Below are 21,032 nucleotides of genomic sequence, written 5' to 3'. Positions count from 1 at the left end.
TAAGAGGTGGGCATCGTCTCCATTTCTCACATGGGGAATCTGGGACCTGAGTGACGTTTCTAAACTTGAGCAGGTGGTGAAGGGTGAAGCCTGTGTGAGAGTCCAAAGCCTGTGTGCGTCCTGTCTACACGGGGTGCCTTCCCTGGTGCTGGAGAGCACCTCAGTCTGTGGCTTCTTGAAACCTTCTGGGTGGAGACCATTAGGTGCCCATCGTCTGTAGAGTCACAGAGCACAGCACCACCCGGTGGGAACTGGTCAGGCTTGAGTTTGAATCCTGCGTTAGCCACCTACTGGCATTGCTGGTTAACCTCCCCAGACCTCTGTTTATTCGCCTCTGAAGGGACAAACTACCTGCAGGGCAGGGGACCTGGGTGGATTAGATTAGAGGGTATGTGCAGAGCCTTAGACGCCCAGTAAGTGATGCTCCTTATTATTATTGTGAGTCCTATTACGTTTTTAAAATTTATTTATTTATTTTTACTTTCTTATTTTTTCTTTTAGAGAGAGTGTGTGTGTGTGTGACGCAGGGGAAAGGGGCAGAGAGAGAGAGAGAGAGAGAGAGAGAGAGAGAGAGAGAATCCCAACCAGGTTCCATACTCAGTGTGGAGCCCGATGCCAGGCTGGATCCCCACGACCCTGGGGTCACGATCTGAGCAGAAATCAAGAATCTGACACTCAGCCGACTGAGCCACCCCATTACATTTGGTTCTTTTTAGATGACAGTGGTAGGTCACCTGGACCCCACAAGGGTGTGTTCTTGGCCTCAAGTCTTTTTTGATCTGTGACAGAACTATTTGCCAATTTCCCAGCCTCTCCTCTCTGCCAGAGACCCAGATCTTATCAGGCTTCTCTGCTTTGCCAAACCTGTCTGGTCTGGTCTCTTGGGAAGCTTCCCTGGCCTGTCTGATGGGACCTAAGCAGGTGACAAGCAGCAGAGGGGTAGCATCAGAAACTTTCAAACTTATCAAAGTTGCTTCTTCTTTAAGCGAATGCTAAGTCCCACAGTTTCTCGAGGTATGTTTCCTTGGCTGCCCCAGGACCCTTGGAAGGAGGTGTGCATTAAGATGTCAGAAGGCAGAAAGGAATGGTGATGCCTCCCTCCTTGGGTTCACAGGGGCGAGTCAGTGAGAGAGACCAGGATCCCACTTCATTTCCCTGATCTCCTGGGCACAGGCCAGTACGCTCTCAGTCGCGGATAAGTTTGTTGAACAAATGAGTGATGCACTGACCATTCCCAACCCTGGATGCAGAAGTGGTGTCCAGACTACTTAACAACCAGCACGGCGTGGACTCCCGACAGGCAGCGTGGACACAGCCATAGTGCTGGAGCATGGCCCTTGGGACTATCTTCTGGGTGCTGGACATTAACCCTTGAGCTGCTGGATTCTTGGAAAGTGCAGGCAAGCGACAGAGCAAAGAGAGAGAGGAGGGCGCTGGGAGATGAGGTGCTCTCTCTCTCTTTGGAAAAGAAACATTTAAAAAAAATTTAAAAAAACCCCCTCATATATGGAGAAACTGTGGGCTTAGCATTCACTCACGGAAGAAGTAACTTTGATAAGAGCCAGGGGGGGGTTTCTTTGTCCTTCTTAGCTTTGTGTTTTCCAGATCTCGCTAACTCTCCCAGCTGGGTCCTGCTGTGGGCATGCATCTGAGACCCTGTGTGTTGTGCTATCCCCAAGGTACCACGTGGGCCCTGGGCTCTTCCCGCTTGTGACTTCCAGTGCCCCCCCCCCCACGCAGAGACTTTGGGGGGACACCTGCCTCTCCTGGCTGCTCTCGCTCCTGCCAGGGCACACATATCTCATGCCATCATGCCATCTTTTCACGTTCATTTTTCAACCTTACAGTTGTGTCTTTGAAACATGTGTGCACCTCCCTTTAAATAGTTTATCATTAGCCGGAAGTAACTGTTTAGCTAGACCTGAGGCTAGTTTTTCACGCTATTAGGAAGGATTCTTCTGGTTTGGTGAAGTCTTCGCTAGCCGGCTCCCCACGCGGAGAGAGATCCTCTGCTGTGTCCAACAGTGCAGGCAGTTCACTGGTGGCTTCAAGACAGGCTTGGCACATGGCGAAGAACTTTTTTTTTTTTTAATTTGTTGTTGTTGTTGTTTTTATTTATTTTTTGAGAGAGACAGAGCACGAGCGGGGGAGGGGCAGAGAGCGAGGGAGACAGAATCCAAAGCAGGCTCCAGCCTGACGTGGGGCTCAAACTCACAAACTGTGAGATCATGACCTGAGCCGAAGTCAGAGGCTTAACCGACTGAGCCACCCAGGCGCCTCGCGAAGAACTTTTTGCTAAAGCTGCAGGTGCTATCAGAAATGGAGGGAGAGGCGCCTGGGTGGCTCAGTCGGTTTAGCGTCCGACTCTTGGTTTCGCCTCAGGTCGTGATCTCCAGGTTCCTGAGATCGAGCTCCATGTCGGGCTCTGCGCTGACAGCACGGAGCCTGCTTAGGATTCTCTCTCTCCCTCCCTCTGCCCCTCCCCTACTCACGCACGCTCTCTCTCTCTCTCTCTCTCTCAAAATAAATAAACTTAAAAAAAGAAATGCAGGGGCACCTGGGTGGCTCAGTCGGTTGGGCGTCTGACTTCGGCTCAGGTCATGAGTTCGAGCCCCATGTCGGGCTCTGCGCTGACAGCTCGGAGCCTGGAGCCTGCTTTGGATTCTGGGTCTCCCCCTTTGTCTCTGTCCCTCCTCCGCTCATGCTCTGCCTCTCTCTCTCAAAAATAAATAAACATTAAAGAAAGAAGAAAAAAAAGAAATGCAGATGGAAACGAATAACATAATAATCATGAATAATAAAATTAAATTTGTTGCGTCCTCTAGCTTTGCAAAGCTTCATTTTCTCATGGATGCAGGAGGTCTCCTTTCCTCATCCTTTGCAAGATGGAAGGAAGGCCTGCCGCAGACATTTCTGACAGTGGAGTGGCTGGAAGGTGCCACCAGGGGCCCCTCCAGGTCCCCCAGGACCATGACCTCTTCCGCATCCGTATTTAAGGTCTTCAGTGACACACGGCCTGTCTCCATTCTCCCATTCTCATCCCAATATCTAGCTTTCTAGGTATCAAGGCTTTGCTCTTCTCCATGAAAAGGTTGGCATCCTCAGATTTAGGCCAAGAAAAAAACAGGATCTGACTTCCTTTTCGAACTCCTGCGTGCACACAGCTTCTCACAAGGATGGCAGCAATGCAAGGCCCGGTCTTCCTGGCCCCTGTTGCCGAGGTCTGACTGTGGATTGGCGGGGTGACAAGCCATCTCGCCTCCTTCCCGCTCTCTCCCCACTTGGGAAGAGCTGTGCCCGCTGGGGGGCGGGGCCGCGCCCAGGGGGCCGCACGGGGAGGCAGCGACCTTCCTCCGGGGCTCCTGATTTCGAGCTGGGGAATGAGTAATTGGGACTCGCCAAAGTGTTTAAACACCAGAATTGAAATTAATGTCCCCTCCTTGCTGGCTACGCTGACAATACATTACAGCAAACACCTTCCCAAAGTGAAATGAATGTTTGTTTATCCTCATGAAATATACATCAAAACATGTTGGTGGAAGAAGCCCTAATGAGGGAAGGAGCCAGGTTTCCTGTTAATTCCAGGCGAATAGTTAACTGAAATGGAGGGTTTTGCTTCTCTTTGCTCTCTTTTCTTTCTTTCTTTCTTCTTCTGCACCCCCCCCCTTTTTTAGAATAACCTGTCCACAGCTGTGTATCTAGGACATTAATATGGGTTTAATGAAAACTCTAGTTGATCTGTCCAAAGATATTGATGAGCATTGCCCAGCGGTATTAATCATCTCCTTGAGGGAGGAAATGAGGGAATGGGCGAGCAGCTTTCTGTCAGATGCCAATCCAGATGAAGGGATGTGAAAAAAAAATGTTTTTAACCCTCCCTAGCCCCATCCATTTCCTGGGACGCGGACTGGGCCAGGAGGGAATGAGAAGGGCCCATGACAGCACAGGAAATTCCGGGCCACATTTGACGTTAAATCATTAAGCTACTGCCAATAAATCCATTACTGTTAATTATATTGAGATGGTCAACGATCCACTGACAATATTCCTTCATTGATTTTCATTCGCAGGGAATCGATGTCCTGGCTTTAATCTCTTTCGTGTTTTCATTTGTTGGTTTCCTTCTCCCTCTCATCTCTTTCTCCCCATGTCCCCGCCCCCCACAGCTCTGCCTCCCCCTCCCCCCATGAGCCCTCGCAGTAATACGGTTCCCCTCTCGCTGGTGATACAGTTCTCTCCCTAAGTGCCAAATGTTTCTTGATAGGAACAAGCTACATTTCTTTATGGCTTATGGCAAACTGCCTTGATTACTTCTACTGCTGTACCCATTATGTGAATTAAATATGTATTCAGTTGCATGCTGCTTGTGATGTTATTGCAGGGTGACATATGGTACTGACTCAATTAGAATGAAACTAGCATTAGATAACCCTTCTGATTACATGCATCCTGACCGGCTCCTCCTCGGCCTCCCCTCCGTGCACCCGCTCGCTCCAACGTCTGCAGGCTGCGGGTTTTCATGATTGGTTATCATCTCCACCACACAGGATGCGGGAGGGGGCTCGACGGGAGGGGGCTGTGAGTCTCTGGGAAAGAGGGCACATCAGACAGATATAAAAAGGTTGGTGGGGGAGGAATAGAAGAGATTCAAAGCCTGGATTTGGAATTGACCTTTAAAATTATATTCCTTGGAAGAGGTTGTCAGGCCTACTATGAGAAGAGTCCACAAAGGTCTCTCTAGGGTTGGAAGATCAGAACAGGAAAAAAAAAAAAATAATGTGAAATGGCTGCCGGGTGTGTGATCAGTTGGTTCTTACCTTAAAAATTCTTCATTTAAAAACAATGCCTTTTCCCCCCCCATTGGGAGAGAGTCAGTACTTATTCCAACACCAATACCCGTTTTAATTAGAGGATGCTTCTATTAGTGGATGTTAGCACACTTGATTCTCTGGCACCTGACAATGAAGACAGAGTAGGGACTGTCACCCCCATCCCACAGATGGAGCAGTGGAGACACAGAGGCACTGCATTGCATTGTAATTCAAGGTCGCAAAGTCATTTGGTGGCAATACGAGGAAGCCTCCTTGATGGACAGCTCAAAGATGTGCTATAAAGCAATCGAAAGTTGCCAAATCTTAACACAAAAAAGAAGGGAAGTATTTTGAGTGTTGGGGGCAGGGGCAGGAGCTGCTGGGATGTCGTGTTTCTGCCGCCGCACAATTCCTTGGCCGAGAACAGCTGATGCACAACATTTCCTTCTGCTGAGTCATTTTCCCTCCTTAGTCATGTCACCATGTTGGAAGCTGTTATAAGCGCCCGTCCTTTTGTCCTTCCTGCTCTGTCCCTTCTCACCGAGTGAGAACGTAGAGACCCATGCCCTCAAATCTCATCTCCCTGTAACCAGAGGCTGAGGCAGCTTCCTTCCGGTCTAAGACCACCCCCGCCCCCTCCCAGGGCCTGCAGGCCATCTTGGATTTTCCCACCACTGATGGAAAGGTTGCTGGACCCCAGGCCCCCTGACTGACCAATGCAGCACCAAGGACTTCTTGTCTGTGGCCACCTCAAGTCTGTTTGAGTGTCTGCTGTATGCCTTTGGGCGTACCACACCATGTGCTTTGGGAGATAGAAAAACTTCATTCAGTCTGTGGTTACCGGTGGTAGGCAGCTCACATCCAGACAGAAAAGGAATGTGACGGGGAGCGTAAGCCTGAAAGAGGATAGTATGAACTCAAACGTGCTATAGACGCACTTATTAATCTTAGCATTCCTCGAATTATGCTGTCACTTAGCCTTGAGTACAGGTGGCACTAGTAAGTATTGCTTGGTTGGATGGATGGGTGGATGGCTAGATGGATGGGTGGGTGGCTCGATGGATGGTTGAAACGGATCAGTGTGAACTATGGTAATAATGAGGCAGGTTTCCATGGAGGAAATGGGGACCCTGATAGACAACACAGCCATCCATCCCTGTCCTTCTCCTCACCACCTACTTTCCTATTACAACAATGATCACTACTTTATATAGCACTTTATATTGGAAACAATCCTTTCAAGAAACCCCGCGGAGATAAACAAGCAAAGAATTAAAATGGTTACCTGTAGAAGCCCGGTGGGAGAGGGGGATGGGGGAACGGAGCCAAGGGCGGGAGCAAGACCCGGCAGCATGTGGGAATCAATCACACGCGTATCGTAGAGGTATTTTTTTTTATCTTGTAAACACAGTACCTATTTAAAAATAATAAATATTAAAATCAAAAAAAGTTTCAGGAGCATTCACTTTCCTCATCTTCACAACAACTGTGAATGTGAAGGGAAGGGGTGGGTGTTTTTATTTGGTTCTCATTTCACATCAGGGAACTGAGGCACAGAGAGGTTAAGTAAAGGACACAAGGTCATAGAGTTAGTAAGTTGTAGAGCTAAGACTAAACCCAGGTTGGGTTCTTTCCACCAGAGCACATGGCTTTGGTGAGCCTTGGCCCAACTGTGCTAATCCCAAGAGGGGTGCCTGTGTGAGTGGGGCCTTCCCAGGGACCTCTGTGTCTGCGGAGGAGGGAGGATGTTGGGTAGGGACCACTGTTACATGGCAGAGGTAAACATCCAGGACAGATCTGGCTTGGAGTTATAGGAGGAGGCATCTCTGAACCAACGCTGTTGTTCATACTCACTGCCGAGGAAGGGAGGAGACATCACACAGGCAGCTTTCACTGGATCCTTTGGGTGGCCCTGCTATTCCCCGGGGTGCCTGCTGAGGAACAGGGAGGTGCAGGTTCACTTTTCAAAAACCCGCATTGAGCCACTGCACTTTTATGAAAGACCTACCTTGGTACCCGTTTGTGCTAACTGAAAGAAATCCAGAGGGGATTTTTGCTTTTACAAGAAAAGCCGAGAGAGTGGAAGAAAAGTAGCTCAGTAGTCTGCTGGCAATTGTGCATTTCTCTGGGCCCACCCTCTGTAGTATGCCCGGAATCTGATCATCAGCGAGTATGTATGTATCATAGACACAACGTGGAAATCTGCAGGATGAACCCCGAAGTCCTTGGCGTAGGTCCATTAGCCTTGAGATCTAGCCCTTATCTACTTCACCAGGGTTAGTTCCTACCATTTTCTTCTAGATCACTGTAGGTTACAAATATGTGGAGTCACCTACAATACCTAAAACTTGCCACTTTTTTCCCCATACCTTTGAAGGTTGTCTCTCCCACCAGGAATCCCTGTACCTGCCATCCGTAAAGTAAACTACAGCTAATTATTGAAACCCTAGCAGACCTTTTCCGAGTACTCTGATTCAGTCCTAGATATTCCTTCTTCTTTGTATTCACTTTGCCTTATATATTCCTTCATTTTAACTTATATTACCTAGTCTTTGTAACTTTATTTTTTATATGTTTATTTTCCCATTGTACCATAAGTACTTTGAGGTCAATGCCTGTTTATATCCTTCTTCCATTTTTTTTTTACGACAGGCTTGAGCATTTAAATTTTTTTTTTTTAACGTTTTATTTTTATTTTTGAGACAGGGAGAGACAGAGCATGAACGGGGGAGGGACAGAGAGAGAGGGAAACACAGAATCGGAAGCAGGCTCCAGACTCTGAGCCATCAGCCCAGAGCCCGACGCGGGGCTCGAACCCACGGACCGCGAGATCGTGACCTGAGCCGAAGTCGGACGCTCAACCGACTGAGCCACCCAGGCGCCCCTGGCTTGAGCATTTAGTAAGTGCTCCATAATCATTCAGTGTATGAACTAGGAAGTCCCATGGGTACCATCTTATCCACTGGTCCCAACATTCTCCAAAGATAGGCAACTTTAGTGCTATATCGTATTTTGATGGACTTTGAGAGAGCCCTAGACAGGGAGTCTGAGGAGTGAGCCCTAGCTCATCCATGAGTGGTTCTATGGCTCTGGACATGCTACATAAAACTTACACGTGCTTCTCTGTGCATGGTCTCTTTGTGGGACTGTCCTATGAAATGGTTGCTTTAACCAAGTTGGAAGATACATATTGGGAAGTATGAGAAATAGGATGTAATAGGTAAAGTGGTAGGTATAGTGTGGCATTGAATGTCTAGCAGAGGGGTTCAGGCAAGAAGTGGAGACCCTGTGGTTGTTTAAGCACAGATGACATCTACTAAAACCAGAGTTTAGGACTTTTATTCTGATAAAAGTGTGCAGGATGTATACTAGACTGAAGACAGATTGAAGGCAGGGAAGTCACCCAGGAGACAAGAGGACCTGGGGTCTGGGTAAATGAGTGGTATTTTGGGAATGAATAGTCTCAGCCTGTTGGGAAAGAAAGATTAAGAGTGTGTGGTGACCATCTAGATATGGAGGTTGAGGGAAAGAAAGGTAGGGGTCAAGAATGGTTGAGGGGCGCCTGGGTGGCTCAGTCGGTTAAGCGTTCGACTTCAGCTCGGGTCATGATCTCATGGTTTGGGAGTTTGAGTCCTGCATCAGGCTCTGTGCTGACAGCTCAGAGCCTGGAGCCTTGCTTCAGATTCTGTGTCTCCTTCTGTCTCTGCTCCTCCCCCGCTTGTGCTCTGCCTCTCTCTGTCTCTCAAAAATAGATAGATGGAAAGAATGGTTGAATCACTTAATTCACTGATTCATTTGGATTCCACAAAAAGTTTGAGATGGGAGTTTACTTAGCACAGTGAAAAGCTGTTTAACAATTACAAGTGCCCCCAAATAGCCAGAGGGCATGGTCATAAGATGCCCATTATCATGTTGCTGTGGGAAATGAGGCTTTGCCAGGATTGTGCATCCTGCACAAGTTTGAACTAGACTCTGAGTTTGTCCATCTCTTTATCTCTGTATCTGTGTTCAAGGTGTTACCTGGGAGAATGGGCTTGGCACTAATAAGAACAAGGAAATTAGGAAGGGGAGGGAATTTGAATGCCTGGTAGAGTTTTGTTCATTTCGGATTGTGTTAGACCTTTCAGTTTCATAGAATACTGTGATCACTTCTGGGTGTTGTTGATTTTCCTAGTGGCTGTGTATCTGACCTTCATGTGACTTCGTCTCACTAGAGACGATGTGTGATCTGCTAGAATCATGCTCTATTTTCTGGTGATTTCTGAGACTTTGCCTTCTAGATCTTGCACCTCCTTTCTGGGAGGAGACAGAGTTTCTTGAATAAGAATAAAACATAGTGAGAAAGAACTTTGACTTTGGAGTTAGATTGACCTGAGTTTGTGTCCCATCTACTGTGTGACATTGACCAGAAATCTCTCATGTCTGTTATCTCCGCAGTGAACGTGGAGATGGTAATGTCGCCTACTTCATAAGGGTTGGAGACGTGTTCTATTAATAATAGCTAATCTTGGGGCGCCTGGGTGGCGCAGTCGGTTAAGCGTCCGACTTCAGCCAGGTCACGATCTCGCGGTCCTTGAGTTCGAGCCCCGCGTCGGGCTCTGGGCTGATGGCTCGGAGCCTGGAGCCTGTTTCCGATTCTGTGTCTCCCTCTCTCTCTGCCCCTCCCCCGTTCATGCTCTGTCTGTCTCTCTCTGTCCCAAAAATAAATAAAAAAACGTTGAAAAAAAAATTAAAAAAAAAAAATACAGTGACCCAGCAATTTAATTTCTAGATATATACCTGAAATAAGTTAGTACATAATGTCCATCAAGAATGCACAAGAATGAGGGGCGCCTGGGTGGCTCAGTCGGTTAAGTGTCCGACTTCAGCTCAGGTCACAATCTCGCGGTCCGTGAGTTCGAGCCCCGCATCAGGCTCTGGGCTGATGGCTCGGAGCCTGGAGCCTGCTTCCGATTCTGTGTCTCCCTCTCTCTCTGCCCCTCCCCCGTTCATGCTCTGTCTCTCTCTGTCCCAAAAATAAATAAAAAACGTTGAAAAAATTAAAAAAAAAATAATAGCTAATCTTCATTTAGGGGTTGGATATCATGCACGGTGTTATGTTCATTCTTTTAGTTTGCCCTCTCTGTAAAGCCTAGCACGTATATACTATCATTGTCCCCGCTCTATTGACTAGCAGACTGAGCTTAGAGGCCTTAAATTACTTGCCCAAATTACCCAGGTTGGCATTGGCAGAGTAGGGGTTTGAATATAGGTTGCCTGACTATGTCAGCTGAGCCCTTAACAGTGGAAAGTTCTGCAGCCGCCCAAATATCTCTGTTTCTGTGAAAATCTGAAAGCTCTCTTAAGACTGGCATTCAAAGTAATCACCCCTTCTGCCATGTTCCTAGGACAAAATGCCTGTAGCTTTAATTAGCATGTATTTTCTAATTATTCAACTCCTAATTTTAGTCAGTTGTTCATATGTCCCTCTTTCTTCACTAAATTATCAACTTTTGAATGCAGGAACTGCACCTACCTATGTATTTTCCCCTCCAGTGCTTTCTTTATACATAGGCATACTCAGTGTTAATTTGTTGGAAAGAAATTGTATGAAAGGCTCAGCTCCCTCTTTCCCTAGGGGATATCTTTGGTGCTGTGAGGTCACCTTTGCCTTTCTGTCACCAAAATAGAAAAATTAAAGTGTCAGGGAATACTGTAAGCAGCACTAATGAAATGTCATCATTTAAAATAATGAAATAATGTCACTTAAGTCTGATTATAGTCTTTACGTCTACTCTCCCAACCCCCAAATAAAAAGTCATAAAAGCAGAAGCGATCTTTGCCTCTGTAAGTTACATTGTTGGTGATATTTGGAATTGAACCAGACAAGAAATGAAGACTCGGGAACCAGTCCTTCCTTGCCTCTGGGCATCAGACATGCCGTATCCCGTTTGGTCTTGACTTTTTTTTTTTTTTTTTTTTTCCCATTTGCCCCTTCGGTTGGAATGCAGGCATTATTCTGAAGCTTTGTGGCAAGAGCCTTAGACATGCTGGAGTCTGACCTTCTCTTGGTGGGGAGCAGGTCTGGGGAGTCGATGTGCGTGAATCCCCAGGGTACCCATCGTCAAGAGAGTTGGGCCCTGAGCCTGCCCTTTGCTCCATTCCCCCCACAGACGGAGATGGAAAAAAGAAATCCCGTGGCCCCTTGGGTAGCAGTCGAGGAAAAACCAGACTCCCACTTCTGAACGCCTTTAGGGTTAGCTGTGCTTTTTAACAGCTCTAGGGTGCGAAGTTGAGTAATAATGATGGTCCCGTTGATGAAGACAGTAAGGCACGGAGTATTTCATACCACTCAAAGCACTTTTATACATCGTACGTCTTACTCCTGCTGAAAAGAAGGAATGGCAGGATTGTGTTTGGCAGTGTTCGGTGAAAGGCCTTCCTCCGGTTGTTTTTCCAGCGTGGTCTCCTGTCTCCTTGTTGTTTGCTTGTCCCGAATGAGTCTCTCTAGAGTGACATCTCACCTTTCCGAACTCAGTGTTGGCAGCCTCACCTGTCTGGAGCCAGGGCGTTAGCGTAGAAGGCCTCCACGTGGCCACCATAAAGGCACCATGCACTCCGGCCTGTGCCAGTTGACTCATTAGAGTGCCCACCGGCCACCACCCAAGACCTCTGTACTCTTATTTCAAACACGATTCGAACCGTGTTGCCGTCCGGCTTTCTAGCTCCTGCCAGGATGCAGGCATGGTAATCACTCATATTTACTGAGATCAGCTGGCCTTTGCTAACGGTAGACATTGTCTTAAACGCTTGCAAGTCTTAACTCGGGTAGCCTTCAAACCACCGTACTTGTCTCCATTTCACAGGGGAGGCCAGAGCCTGGAGAGGGGATCAGAAATGGGGTTCCACGGCCCAGAGTTGGTCTTGGCTTCCATGATCTGGTACCGTGGCCATGCTCTTGACTGTAACACTGTCCTGCCTTTGAAGAAAAGGCTACTCCGGGAGGCAGTGAAACTACGAAGGAGAGGAGAGAACTTACGCAGCCCAGCAGATGGAGTTTATGTACAACAGACAGGCAGACTCCCATCCAGCAGTGGGTCTGGGTGGTAATTGGCATTCATAATGATGAACGATTTGGGTCATGAAGAGGAAGCCAAATTATGTTCAAGAGTATCCATCCGCCCAGCTATCTGGAGATCTTTTGAGGAAGCTAGATGGAAATATAACACGTTTTTAAACGATGTACATCCCGGAGGATGAAAATAAACACAGCTTTGGGACACCCCCGGAATGTGGAGACGAGGCAGCTTTCCCGAGTGGCTTATTTCTCAGGAGTTCGTGTTTCCTTGCCTTTTCTGCCTCCTCTTGGGTTCCAGAGTTGCTGTTCCCTGGGTGTCTCCCCCCTTCCACCCCCTCCCCCCACAAATGTTGTGGGCCACTGGCCTGCCTCCACCCCCTTCTTGCTCCAGAAAAGATGACAAGAATTTATGAATCACCCTGCACAGTGCACGGGGTGCCGCGTACTCTCTTGGCTCTATGTTGCTGTGCCTCTCCGGGGGCAGGTAGAGGGAGTGCAGTAAATATCAGTCCTTTTGTAAACCACCGTGGCAAGGGAAAGGGGGGGAAGCGGTTAGGGGATTCGAGAAGAGAGAGGGGAAATCACTTCTTTGTCTGAAAGGGAAATGCCGTGACTGTCCCTTCAGGTCTGTTAAGCGTCTATTGGATGCGAAGGAAATTCTTCTCTTCTTTGCTTCCACCTCCCTCCCCCCCGCCCATTTATTTATTTATTTATTTATTTATTTATTTTTATTTTTTTTTTCTCCCTTTGTAGAATAATATAAAATAAAAAAGCCCAGCAGAAAGGGAGCCGCGATGCTGTCGTCCCTGGCGTTGATGTTATTTATTTTCCTCAGTTGCTGCTCTGGAAGCCCGGAGTTGACAGAGCGGTTTTGTAGAATAGAAACATTATAGACTGTTACTGTCAGAGTGTTAAATGTGATGGATAGAGAAATAGAGGCGAAGGAGGGGACTTAATACTGAGAGCCAGGGTGCTCATGGGAAAATAAACCATCCGCATATAAGAAATGAATGAGGTAATGTGGCGGGAGGTAATGGGCTTTCGCAACACGCCGGAACAGAGATGCTTATTACAGGGTGCGCTTAACCCTCGGCACGCTGGCTTCCCTTTGTGGGTTCCGGGGGCTTCTCGCGTGTCCCTCTGCGGGGAGCCCGTGGGTGGCTTTTCTTCAGGCGGGGAAGCGGTGGAGACCGGCGTGTCCTTAATGACGCTGGATGAGCAGCCGGCACATGAGAAAGCCTCGGCAGCTCCTGAGGGGCTCGGGATCCCTGTGGCCGCGGGGAGCATGTGCCCCGGTTGCTGGGGTAGGGGGGCTGGGGGGCTCTGTTGGTTTCTGCAGCGGAGGCCGACGGGGAGCGCTTCGATTACTTGGGAGAGATGGAAATTCGTGTTACTGGGCGCCCCTGGGGAACCCCCCCCCCCAAAGATTCCCTGGTACTTTGTGTAGTCAGGGCCTAGCTGTTTGTTTGCCCGCTGACCAGAATGCGGTGGCTTTGCTGTAAGGAGGGTGGAGGGGAGCAGAGAGGGTCGTCTTTATTACCTCCTTGCCAATTTCAGTGCCTGCCGTAGGGTGAGCGGGTGAGGCAAGGGACCCTGCATCCGCTGGGCTGATGACAGGGACCCAGCCAGGTAGGCGGGGTGGTGTGAAATGAACCGCAAGGTGGTCAGTTTCGGGGTTCAAGGTGCTTGTCCTTCGCACTGGGTTCCTGTGATCTTTCCCACCCACTTTTGCATCCTAGTCGAGGTCAGCCCCATCTCTTACATATGACGAGCATTTAGTAAATTATGAGGACTCAGTTGATGTGGCCCCCGTGTAACCCTGGCTGTTACCTGCTCTGTGGCCCTGAGTGAGTCATTTACCCTCTCTGGGTGTTAGGGTCTTCACCTATAACATGGATACATTTATTAGCAAGAGTCAACAGGGGCACCTGGGTGGCTCAGTCGGTTAAGCGTCCGACTTGTGATTTCAGCTCGGGTCATGATCTCGCCGTTTGTGGGATCAAGCCCTGTGTTGGACCTGGCTGACCTGCTTGGGATTCTCTTTCTCTCCTTCTCTCTCTAAATAAATAAACACTTTTTAAAAAAAAAATAGAGAAATCATAGGGGTGCCTGGGTCACTCAGTCAGTTAAGCATCTCTTGGTTTCAGCTTGGGTCATGATCTCACGGTTCGTGGGTTCGAGCCCCACATCGGGCTCCGAGCTGACAGTGAGGAGCCTGCTTGGGATTCTCTCTCTTTCCGTCTTTCTCTACCCTTCCCCTGCTTGTGCACTCTCTCTCTCTCTCTAAATGAATTTTAAAAAACTTACAAAAAAAGTAAACACAATCACACTTATGAAAGTATTGTTAGGCTATAAAACACTATGCTGATACCAAAGTATTGCCATTACTTCTGTTGTTAGTAACAAAACAATAAATGTGTATTAAGTGATGAGGTGAAGAACTTCACCCAAGAAATAATGTTTTCAAGCCGGCAGCTTCACATGTTTTCACCTCAAGCAGTGCTGTTCTCATCTGATGTTATAGTGATGGTCACACGGTCAAGGACACCGCCCCGGTTGGATGTTTATATTGTTGGCACTGGGTCGGGGGGGACCCAGGAGACCAGAGTCATCTAAGAGTTGGGGTATTCACCCCTCTCCTGTGCAGAGGTTTCACAGAACCACTGTATTTTGGAGTGAGAAGGACTCCTAGTGAATGTCCATCATTGGCCTTGATTTCGTTCGGAAAGGGCTTCCTGTTGAAGTACCGACCCCACCTCCAGCAGCTGTTGGATTTTTCCCCGGAGCCTTTCCATCTAGGGTGTTCCTCAGCCCGACCACATCCTCTGAGATCCATCTGCTGTGTATGAGTGCATGCCACCATCCCTATCTGTGCTGTGATAAGAGGGTCCCCATCCTGGGGATTTTATGTTTTTATTGTCATGTTGATTTCCGAGGTCGTTAGTATTTACACAGGAGCAGGAGGGCCTAGGTTTGCTGGCAGGCTGTGCCATGGCCTTGACTCTGCTCCACGTCTGAGGTCGGCCAGGCGAGGGGCCGGGCTTACCCGCCTGCCTCCTTTTCGTCAGGATCTTGTCCTCGCTCCTGGGTCCAGATCTGCCAGGCAGGTTGGTTGTCTTGCCTCCCACAGCTCCTCCTGGGATGCTGTCTCCTGTTTGTCCTCTGCGTGTGTCTCTGTCCGCCCTTCAGAAACCACAGCTTGTGTTGAAGTCTCCTTTCTCTTGATTCCTCAGATTTGTGCGACTGTATGCACCGGCTGGCTATTTACAGTTTCTGATATTTTCTGATTGTTCTGTGTGAGGGTATCTTGTCTGATGAAGGATATCACAATTTTCTTGAGAAAAGGGATGTGTACTGTATATGTATTTTTTTTCTTATAATTGGCATTACACCGCCCTCTGCCCCAATCACTTCTCAGCTCTTTCCCTGGAATGCTATCATATATAGCTGTCTTCGGCCCATTTCCAGGCTCCCTCACCAGACTCCAGGTTCCTTCTAGAAAGAAGCCTTATCTGACGTCCCAAGGCCCCTAGCGTATAGCCTCTCTTGTTATTTCCTCAGCTTCTTGCCAGCTTTTAACAGAAAAGTTCTCTTCCTGCCCCTGGCTACTGCATATGCCGAGACACCCTTACGTGCAGCCTTCAATAGAACAGGAATGAATGCTAGATGTACGTGGAGAATAGTCCCAACCTGTGACAGCATCTTGTCCCTCGGTGAATAATATCGTTGGTGCGTTGGGGTAAGAGTAGCCTGAGGGTGAAATGTGCTGGTGCATCTGAAGAGTTTAGACGGGTGCCTGACACCCGGCAGGCTCCAGAACTTTGTGGTCCCCGCCGTAGTAGCATCAGCGGGAATCAGGATTGTTGAGAAGCAGTGGTACCAGCAATAATGCCTGATGCCCACTGGTCTGCCTCGTTTGCTCCGTTTGTATCTTGAGAGAGTTCCCTAGCATATAATCAAATTTGGATGGAATCTATAAGCTGAAGAACACCAGCACCGGACCCTCTCAACGTGAATCTGCCTTGGGCTAGTGGGATCCTCCGGCCCGTGGCCTGTTCTGGAAAGTGGAGCCTCTCATGGTGTCTTCCTGAGTGCCTCTAGAGTCCCAGGATATTTCTTCAACTGTGTTCCTATAAAAGCCAGCTACATTTGGGTTCAGGAGGCAGGGTGTATTTTAGGACCTAGTGAGGTACAAATCCCTGGGGGGGGGGTTGTTGAAATTTACAACAACAACAACAATAATAAAGGTAGGGGAGAGCTCCAATTCCTGCCCTTTTCAGGAGAACTCTGCCTCTCGGCATCCAGACCCCAGTTGGATGCACAGAACGGGAAGGGTATGGATGGAGACCAGAGTTCAGGGGAAAGGCAGAACAAGTCAAGGCTTCCAGGACACTATTTTTCTTTTTCTTTTTTAATGTTTATTTATTTTTTGAGACACAGAGCATGAGCCGGGGAGGAGCAGACAGAGAGGGAGACTCGGAATCCGAAGCAGGCTCCGGGCTCCGAGCTCTCGGCACAGAGCCCGGCGCGGGGCTTGAACTCACGAACCGTGAGATCACGGCCTGAGCTGAAGTCGGACGCTTAACCGACTGAGCGCCCCAGGCAACCCTGGACACTATTTTTCTAGATCCCTTTCATTTCTGTCTCAAACAGCATGGTGCACAGTGCTTTGAATTTCACCACCTGCTATGTCAGTAGGGTGTGTACTGAGGCCCTTCGTATTTGTAAAAGGGAACGTGATTCAGGGGGGAATGGCCGGTGGACCTCAGCAGGCAAGATCAGCGATCCTGCAGAATAACCTCGGCTTTTGATACAATGCAGATTCACAGGCCCTGCATTTGCAGCAGGTCAAGGAATCTGCAATTCCTAAGTAACTTCCATGAATTAGATGCCTGTGGTACATACCTTACCCTTTGGGAGTTCCCTTTGCTGCTCCACTCTGGGGGTGGTTTACTTACTGGTCCTGAAGCTGGCCATCTGCCGCCACGTAAGAGCATTTTAAATGCAACCTACGCTCTCATTTCAGCTGCGCATATGAAAAATGAGAACAATACAGGGAAGATTAGCATGGTCCTGCCCAAGGATGATGTGCACATTTGTAAGGCATTTCATATTGTTCCACCGAGCTACCCACTTGTCACTTGTGCCCTTTCCTACGTCTGTGTCCTAGGCCCCTGATTTTAAAAAGCGCACCTATTGTCCTTTTTATTAATGCCCCTGTGACATATGACCCAAACCCAAGAGCTTTTCACCTCCATCAGGACACCCATTTTGGAGAGAATAAAGAACCGGCATTGTGGAACCATGGTTTTCCTGTAGGCGGGTCGTTGAGATGCGCGCGCCTACACCTTTGTTAAAAAGTCTCGTTTGTAGCGGTTCCGGGGGAAGGGCGGTGGGAGGGAGCGTGGTGTTCCTTGTTCCTGGTCCTGTGAGGTAACTGCCGTCACGAGACTTGTTCGTGTCGTCTGTACACAGGTAAGAATGTTTGCCGTTCGAACGGGGCCAGGAGGGCATGTGATAATGTTGTCTGAACATTCGTGGAGATGGGGATCGCGAGGGGAACGTAAGAGGACGTCGTGGATTCACATTCACGAACTTGAATGTGCTCACAAGCTCCATGTTTTTCCAGGGTCACCGAGAGGCCAGTGTATCTACTCAATTTCACGTGCACGACCTCCTTTTGGCAGAGTTGCTAGGTTTACAGATTTTGTTGGGCATTCACCCTCCTACCCCAGAACTTCCACGTTTGAGTTGACTGTTCATTTGGAGTTGGCTGAGTTGTGTTTGAGGGTGAGCGTGTACACTCCCATGAGTATATCTTGCGTGCGTATATGCCAATATGTATGCACCTGTGTTCAAGTGACTGACCATCCTGTTTTCGTGGTCTCTCGGAGACACTCTGTCTATTCCAGAGTGCAGACATAATTTACTTAACTGGGCCAGTTCCATTGACGTCCAACCACACAATGCCATCTGACTTTGAAAAACTTTGTGTTTGTGCATATCCTCATTCCTCTCTGACTTTTTAGTAGGATTGGGGGAGGGAGAAAGACCCATACAGACACCCAGACACACACACAAATAGACATACAGACATGCAGGCACACACATACACACACACATGACATTCAGACACACACACACACACACACACACACACACACACACACACACACACACACTGTCTTTGCTGATTATCATGAGCCTAAGCTCATTCCAGTGGCGGTGACCTGTTGGCCAAGAGCCCAAGCCTCCACGTGACAACTTGGACTTCCCTCCTGCTGGTCACAGCCACTCCTGCTGGCTGGACTCGGCTTTCTGTCTGAACCAAGAAGCACAGACACTCTCAGACCTGAGACAGGTTGGGAAGAAAAAGAGATGGCTCATCCTCCCACCTTTCCTAAACTTCTTCTCCACACAGACCCAACGGCACCCACGAGGACCGCACCACCTTGTTACGGTGGGCTCCAGCATTCAGGGCAACTTTCCTACAAATCTCTTTTTATTGGCATTTCCTCCAATGTAACCATCCCTGAATTGCATTTGAATCAGCTGAGAGAAAGAGAGGAGGGAAGGGGAGGAGGCTCCCCCCTAGCTCTTGGAAAAGCAGCTCACAAGCAGCTTTATTTGGTAAAATACTGCAATAGATGCTTGTCAGAAATAATTTATTCCTGTTAGCTGTAATCTGAAGGAAAACAGATACAAGTCCTATAGTTAAAAAAAAAAAAAAAGGAAAGTAGTCTTGCTTTCGCTGACAGTACAAAGGTGTCATATACAAGAAGGATTGACACAGACCAAGGGGTCTTGTGGGAAATATGATAATAACTATAAAGAAGACAGATTATTCCCCAGTTGCCAACATTCAAACCTTTTTACAGTCAGTTCAAACATATAAAACTTTATTGCTCTAGCAGAAAGGGGAACAATTTCTGGTTGCACAGCTTTCCCAGGGCTGGGTTTATACTGTCTGTGTTATTGCTCTATAGTGGCATTTTAAAGTTTATTGAACAAGACTTTTACAATTGAAGGAAGTATATAAAACTGTAAATTTATTAGATTTTTCAGGATAAGTGCCCTTTCTAGTTGTGCTCAAGAATTCGGGGCTACGAGAAACCGCTAGTTACAAGACTTATTAATATTAAAGACTGAGAGTACGCACATTTTATACCTTAACTGATCTCAAAAATAATATTATTATATTACTGGGCGGCAGAGCTCTGATGCTATACAATTGGATGGATACACACGTGTAGGACTCTAAATACCAGATGTGTTTATTCTTCTCTGGCTAAAAAGTTGGCTTTTATTATATCTTACTTTATTTGATTTTAACACCGTCGGTCGGGACACACTCCTCTGTTCACTGAAGGACGGCTCGGGGTGTTTTTTGTCAACTCCTTGTTGATTTCCCAGAATTTTTCAGTGTATGGCTCTAATGTGAGTACGGGTGGTGGGTTTTCAGAGCGTATTTTAGCTGAAGTAATATATGGTAGCATCTTCCCCCCCCCCCCCCCCCCCCGCAAGCAGCTATATATGCAAATAATCGAAATGCTACTAAAAAGAGTTCTCTTTTATGGCTTTCAACTTCTCATGTTTTGTTTCTCTTTAAAAAAATTTTTTTAATTTAATATTTATTTAGTTTTGAGAGAGAGAGACAGACAGAGCATGAGCGGGTGAGGTTCAGAGAGAGAGGGAGACACAGAATCCGAAGCAGGATCCAGGCTCCGAGCTGTCAGCACAGAGTCAAACCCACGGACCGTGAGATCGTGACCTGAGCTGAAGTCGGACACTCAACCGACTGAGCCACCCAGGCGCCCCTTATGTTTTCTTTCTTAAAGGCCTTTCGGGGACATGACTGGAGGAATTTTGTAATGTTTATGAAAATCTGCATCCTGGTTTCTCAGTCTCTGTACTATTGACTTTTTAGGCCAGGAGATTCTTTGTTGTGGGGGCTGTGCCGTGTGCTGTACGAGGGTCAGCGGCATCTCTGTTCTCTGCCATGGTTGCCAGCATCCCCATCACTCCACGGGGACAACCAAAGATGTCTCCAGACGTTGCCAGATGCCCCCTGGAGGCATAATCATCCCCCTGTTACGAAGCAATCATTTAACAATGTTAGAATGTGTCTTGGAAAAAATGTTTTTACTGTAAATAATACAGTAAATAATATGGGTTCTGTCTGATAATTACAAGAACTATAGTTACCAGATATGGTAAATTATAGGATTAGTTACTTTCAGAGATGTCTGGCTATGAACTTCTCTTAAATAGTGTTACCCAAAGAATATAACATAACTCAGTCTATAAAGTGTTACATAGAGGGGCGCCCGGGTGGCGTAGTCGACTGAGCGTCCGACTCTTGATTTTGGCTCCGGTCATGATCCCAGGATCATGGGATTGAGCCCCGTGTCGGGCTCTGCACTGAGCGTGAAGCCTGCTTGGGACTCTCTCTCTCCTTCTGCTCCCGTCCCTACTCGTGCCTGTTTTCTCTCTCTCTGTCTCTCTCTCTAAAATAAAAATAAATAGGAGCACCTGGGTGGCTCATGGTTAAGTGTCTGACTTCCGCTCAGGTCACAATCTCATGGTTGGTGGGTTTGAGCCCCGCATGAGGCTCTGCGCTGATAGCTCAGAGCCTGGAGCCTGCTTCGGATTCTGAGTCTCCCTGTCTCTCCCTCTGCCCCCTCCCCTGCTTGTGTTTTCTCTCTCTCTCTCTCTCCTCTCAAAAATAAATAATACTTAAAAAATAAAATTAAAATAAATAAGTCATAAAGAAAATGTTACATATAATCTCTCAGGATCACCTGACTCTACAACAGGACATGTTCTGTTTACTTGCCTGGGTCTGAGGGCATGTGTTTGCGAGTATATCCATTTATCAGTCTGGATTGGAGATTCTCTCCGTAGTCTCTTAGGATTAACCACTCATATGTGTTAGCCTCTTTGACTTTTCCTATGCACATGCAGAATCCTTGTGTGCGTAAACATACACGTGTTTGTATTATGTGCCTTCGCGGTGAAGGGGTTCAGAAGTACAGAGACACGTTGATTATAATTTTCTCACTTGACATGCTTAATTTTGAGGTACCATCAACTTGCCTTTAATTTTCAATTTGTGCTCTAGAATTTTTTTAACCTCTTCAGAAGGTTTTTACTAGCGGACACAT

General features: G+C 47.7%; 1 protein-coding gene and 1 non-coding gene across 5 annotated transcripts in view; both read left to right on the top strand.

Moving 5' to 3' along the window:
• The window catches only part of PBX1 (PBX homeobox 1), a 299,046-nt gene that overhangs the window by 122,096 nt on the left and 155,918 nt on the right, over positions 1–21,032 (top strand). The window lies entirely within an intron of this gene.
• On the top strand, positions 16,882–16,986 carry LOC131496649 (U6 spliceosomal RNA). The gene has a single exon (XR_009254590.1). It is a non-coding gene; the product is annotated as a U6 spliceosomal RNA (small nuclear RNA).

The sequence above is a fragment of the Neofelis nebulosa genome, chromosome 15 (genome assembly GCF_028018385.1).
Source record: "Neofelis nebulosa isolate mNeoNeb1 chromosome 15, mNeoNeb1.pri, whole genome shotgun sequence".
NCBI lineage: Eukaryota > Metazoa > Chordata > Mammalia > Carnivora > Felidae > Neofelis > Neofelis nebulosa.
The sequence above is the reverse complement of the archived record's forward strand: the minus strand, read 5'-3'. Positions and strand labels throughout refer to the sequence as shown.